Source organism: Pinus tabuliformis, chromosome 6 (genome assembly GCF_031772625.1).
Source record: "Pinus tabuliformis cultivar Carrire ecotype Pingquan chromosome 6, CPIR1, whole genome shotgun sequence".
Lineage (NCBI taxonomy): Eukaryota > Viridiplantae > Streptophyta > Pinopsida > Pinales > Pinaceae > Pinus > Pinus tabuliformis.
The window spans coordinates 1,347,097,936-1,347,103,641 of NC_142292.1; the positions used below are offsets into that span (position 1 = coordinate 1,347,097,936).

The 5,706-nt window shown below is 34.8% G+C and overlaps 1 pseudogene; it reads right to left on the reverse strand.

Moving 5' to 3' along the window:
* Positions 1 to 503: 503 nt before the first annotated feature.
* Positions 504 to 1,901, reverse strand: LOC149263624 (aspartic proteinase nepenthesin-2 pseudogene; annotated as a pseudogene).
* Between the last annotated feature and the right edge of the window lie 3,805 nt (positions 1,902 to 5,706).

Below are 5,706 nucleotides of genomic sequence, written 5' to 3' on the forward strand. Positions count from 1 at the left end.
GTCCTTTCAGTAATCACGAGTTTATCAATATTCACAATAAGGAGTCCTTTCCGTAATCACAAGAGTTTATCAATATTCACAACAAGGGAACCATGGTTCAATGAATTCGAAATCAGAGTAACAAACTTTATTACTATTTGCGTATAGTCTTAAAAAAAGACTGTTACAGTAATAGTAACTGACTCAAAAACAAACGAGTTTATCAATATTCACAATAAGGAGTCCTTTCCGTAATCACAAGAGTTTATCAATATTCACAATAAGGGAACCATGGTTCAATGAATCCGAAATCAGAATAACAAACTTTATTACTATTTGCGTATAGTCCTCAAAAAAACTGTCACAGTAACAGTAACAGACTCAAAAACAAATTCTAGTAACAGTAACACACTCGAAAACAAATTCTAGTAACAGTAACAGACTCAAAATTGTATGACAATTTCTTTGGATGAAACAAAACCTTATTCATCTGATAATGAGAAAACACCTGTCGATGTGGTTGCTTACAAGGAATCACAATCCGTCGGTGCAAAAGAGAGCATGTTGTTTCCGTTGTCATAGAGAATATGGTAGTTTTGCTGTTGATAATTCCCTAATATGGACATCTGGATCTGGGAAGTCGGAAGCATTGCCAGGCAGAAAGTGGTGTCATCAACGTAGAAATAGTGTTCCGGCTGCAAAACATAATCTGCTCCCTTAAAGTGGAAAGTCATAGTAGGAAATTGATTAGAGGAAAGCCGAAAGTGATAGTCAGGACCTAAGTTAAAACAGAGGTCTAGTCCGAGTCCAGAGCCATCGGTTTGCGGAAAGTGAATGGCAGAGATCAATGCTTTCTTCAAAACTTGATATGCATCCTCATGCAAAAGCGTGAATGTGGTTCCGGAGTCTATCATAAATCCACCACTACCATCATCTTGAATATCAAAAGTAGATGCATCGATGTTTAATAATTTACCTCCAAGGCTAATTCCTTCCAACGAAAGAAAATAGAAACTTGATGCCGCGTTTTGAATAAAAGGAGTTGAACTGACATTAACCTCGGCATTCAAAGTAGCACTGTGGCCTATAAACAAAGGGCTGACCATGTACGAAGGTTCTTCAAAACCCTGGAGACAATAAGAAAACTTATTAGCACCTAATGACCCAAGTTGTGAAATTAAGGATAAGGAACCTCGTCCGAAGCCTACACCTCCGTGTGCTGCGTAGTGGCCATCATTGTATTGCCCACAACCAAAGACAATCTGGTCCACTGACTCTGATGAAAAGGTAAACGTGTCGTATGAAAGGATCCCTGAGGTGGTGGAGTAATCACCATACTCCCACATGTAATGACACATACCAGCAGAGCAATAAAAGTTAGGGTTTGACGGGCACTCAGGGCTTTCGCATGAGACCTTCCTATAAGTGGACGATTGGGAAGGATCATAGATTGGATAGGTTTGATTAGAGCAATTATCACAGGGCAAGCACTGTGTCCATATCAAGTCACTACCTGTGTCTAGAATTCCAGAATATGATAATGACGGCTCACCAATTTCTACCTTCATCGTATATTCTCCACTTCCTGCACTTATTGGAGCTTGGATTCCTGAACTTTTGTGGGCCAATTGACCAACCTTCAGAACTACAGATCTATGCAGTGTTTCCAGCCTCTCTTGACTGCGTTGCACTGCTTGCTTAACTCGTTCAGTTGACTTAATATTCCCTGGAAACAATGGGGAAAGTGATGAATCTCTGTGCACAAGATCTATTCTCAACCCATCAACGGGTTTATGATCCGGCCTTGAAATCTTGGGCACAAGCGGTCTGCATTGCATCAAATTAGGTAACATGAAAAGCAATAACAAATAAATAAGAAGTTTGCAAAGAGCACAAGGAGATACGGTTGATTGTGGAGCCATGTCTGTTCTCTGTTCTACAGCTACAGAGGGAAACTTGGCAAAGGAGGAAAATACGCAAGGCGTAGCAAAAGAAGGAATGGTTTGGTCTAAGAGGAGGGATGCATTCTATTAAATAGAGATCAAAAGGCCATGGCTGATTTGATTTGAAGTTACATGTCTTTCTTAACTTCACTTTTTCCATATATGTCTTTCTTAACTTCACTTTTTTCCATATTTGCATGGCAAGCCATTGTAATTTTTTATTATTATTATATAAAATAAAATATTACTATTGACTATGTACAAGAGCTCCACTTGTTTTGGCCATTTGTGCATGGAAAGTAATATAATAGTAATATAAATTTTTATTATTATATAAAAAGTTAACTTCAGTTTTTTCATATGTACATGGCAAGCCATTGTAATTTTTTATTATTATTTTATAAAAGTAAAATGCCATTGTAATTTTTTATTAATTTTTTATTATTATTCTATAAAAGTAAAATATTGGCAAGCCATTGTAATTTTTTATTATTATTTTATAAAAAGTAAAATATTACCATTGAATACGGAAAAGAGCTCTACTTGCTTTGTAAACTAATATACTTTTTTATATTGTAAACTAATATAGTTTTTATATAGCTCTACTTGCTTTGTAAAGTAATATAATTTTTTATTATTATATAAAAAATTACGTAAAAAGTTTGAAATTCGATTATAGTCTCAAAACGATATGTGGCCCTATCCATCATTTAAAGAAATTATAGATATAGATTTATATTTATATTTACTTGCTTTGTAAAGTAATATAATTTTTTATTATTATATAAAAAATTATGTAGAAAGTTTGAAATTCGATTATAGTCTCAAAGATATGTGGCCCTATCCATCATTTAAAGAAATTATAGATATAGATTTATATTTATATTTTTGTTTTTATACCTAGTTTGCCGTATAAAATGTGTTTGATAAAGTCGAAGTTAAAAACATATGATATGTGGCCATGCATCATTCAAAGAAATTATATATATAGATTTATATTTATATTTTTGTTTTTATTCATAGTTTGCTGAGCCCCCTTTCCTTATTAGTCGAGTGTGCTAACGCACCCTAAAGGGTCCTCTCCCTATGGTCGAGCGCCTCCGGTCCTTAACAGTCGAGCCTGCTTACGCATCCTTATGGTCGAGTACCTAAAGGTCCTATGGTCGAGCGCCTCCGGTCCTTAACAGTCGAGCCTGCTTACGCATCCTTATTAGTCGAGTGTGCTAATGCACCCTAAAGGGTCCTCTCCCTTATCAGTCGAGCACCCTAAAGGGTCCTTAACAGTCGAGCCCTGCCGGACCTTTCCTTATCAGTCGAGCCTGCTTACGCATCCTCTCCCTATGATCGAGTACCTAAAGGTGATGGCGGCCTTAACAGTCGAGCCTGCTTACGCATCCTTTGAGATGGCAACCTTAACAGTCGAGCCTGCTTACGCATCCTTTGAGTTTCAGATCTCAAAGCGGGCTTTGACCATGTCTCCCGAGAAAGATCAGTACATATGGCGTAAGACGATTTCACATATCGAGGTCGGTATGGGATCGGGTGTGTTTCCCGTCTGACAATGATGATGGCGTAAGACGATTTCACATATCGAGGTCGGTCGGTATGGGATCGGGTGTGTTTCCCGTCTGACAATGATGCCCGCCCGGGAAGAATAGTTTGCTGTATAAAACATATATCATCATATAATGTGTTAAAATTTGTCTTTTAATAAAAAAATATTAAATACATTAATATTAAAAAAAATTATTTAAAAATATAAGATTAAAAAAAAAATTATTTTTTATTTAAAAATATTTTTATACAAAATAAAATTTTAAAGTAAAAAATTAGGCATGGCATCTCCAATTTATACTTCAATTTGCATATTTATATAGAAAAACATGAATATTTATATAGAAAAACATACCTATGACATCTCCAATCTATACTTTCAATCTGCCAATCTACACTTCCAATCTGGATGTTTATAAATAATATTAAAAAAAAAATACCTTTCTTTAAAAGAGAATAGTAATTTATTCATGCATTTTTCAAGTAAAATATAAATTTGACTGTGCACCTCCCGTCCTTGAGGAATCTAGTTTTACTAAAAATATTTATGAAGAAAATGATTTATTTTTATAATAAATATTGTTTTTTAATTTAATGTTGTAAAACTGAAATTGATATTTATGAAGAAAATGATTTATTAAGAAAATGATTTATTTTTATAATAAATATTGATTTTTATTTTAATGTTGTAAAACTGAAATTTTAATTTTAATTTTTGTCTATGTTCTTGAACAAAGATGCAAGCTTCAGCAGGGGCTCTGCATATATTCATCGCTGTTTGCCCACTGTGTAAGTAAACAATTTGGTCGGAGCAACATTATTTTTTTTACGGAAACTAAAGAAATACATGAAGGGGTTGTTTACATTGATAGTATGATCGAAATGGATGAACTGCAGTTTACCATGTTCTCAGGTTGAATAATCTGAGCAGGTACGCCTTCCCTCCAGGTTGAATAATCTCAGCAGTACACCCTCCACGTTGTGTGGAACATTGAGGCCAACTATGGTGGTCTCACTGTAATATAATATAATATAACATATAAATATATATACAATTCCTTTAACTGATGCATGCCGTGTAGGTCGGGGTTCCTTAATACCATACTCCGGGCTTTTTTCTTAATAAAAATATATAATATTAATTTATTTAATATTTTTTAAATAAAATATTAATTTTAACCTATTAGATATAATTTAGGTTTTTAACATTATATTTATCAAACACATTATATCTGGCAAACTATGAAGGGCATAGTTCATTTTATAAAATAATGGAATAAGTCTTTTTTATTTTTAATAAATCTCTCTAAAACCATAAATAACAATATATATTCTTGCCATGCAAAATATATATATATATAATTTCTTGAAGTGATGCATGTGGAGACATCGTTTTCGGTGGCTACAATCGAATTTTAAATTTTTTATATAATAATAAAAAATTATATCTATTTCCCTGCAACGATGCCCAAAGCAACTAAAAGTCCTTGTGTGTACTCAATAGTAAGATTTTATTTTATATAATAATAAAAATATGAAAAGAATTGAAGTTAAGAAGGATATCCAACTCCAAATCAAATCAGCGATGGCCTTCTATCTCTGATATCGCCTTCTACCTCTGATAAATAGAAGGCACCCCTCCCCGTAGACCAAACCATGCTGAGCCTTACGTATTTTCCTCCCTTCCCAAGTTTCAAAGGCTGTAGCGGTAGAACAAACATGGCTCCAAAATCAACCCTATCTCCTTGTGCTCCCTGCAATCTCCTTATTTATTTGTTATTCCACACCATCATCATTACAGTCCATTACACTCAACTCTTCGGGCCGATTTGAATCTCCTCCTCTGTGCATGTCCAAACGACCTGCAAAGTCATAGAAATCCACGAGAACTGAAGACAGGCTCCCTTTTAGCGTCCTTTAGCGTCTCTCCACTGTTGTAGAAAACTCCTCCAGAAAAAAAGAAACCCAACGTTGTTATTTGTAATCTAACTAATTTGGAGATTGGAGAGGAAAATCAGATGTCTCACAGTATTTTGGAGAGGAACATCAGATGTCTCACAGAAGGGATGAGTGGTGCAACCACAGAAACAGTCAGGCACAACTTTACCTTAATCTGGTCTCGTGCCATTGTCTGTAACACCCTTGGTTGAAACTAATTTTAACTGTGAGACAGTTATGACAGTTACCCCCTTCTTTCCTGATAAAAGAGGGATCTCAAGGGAAAGAAGGG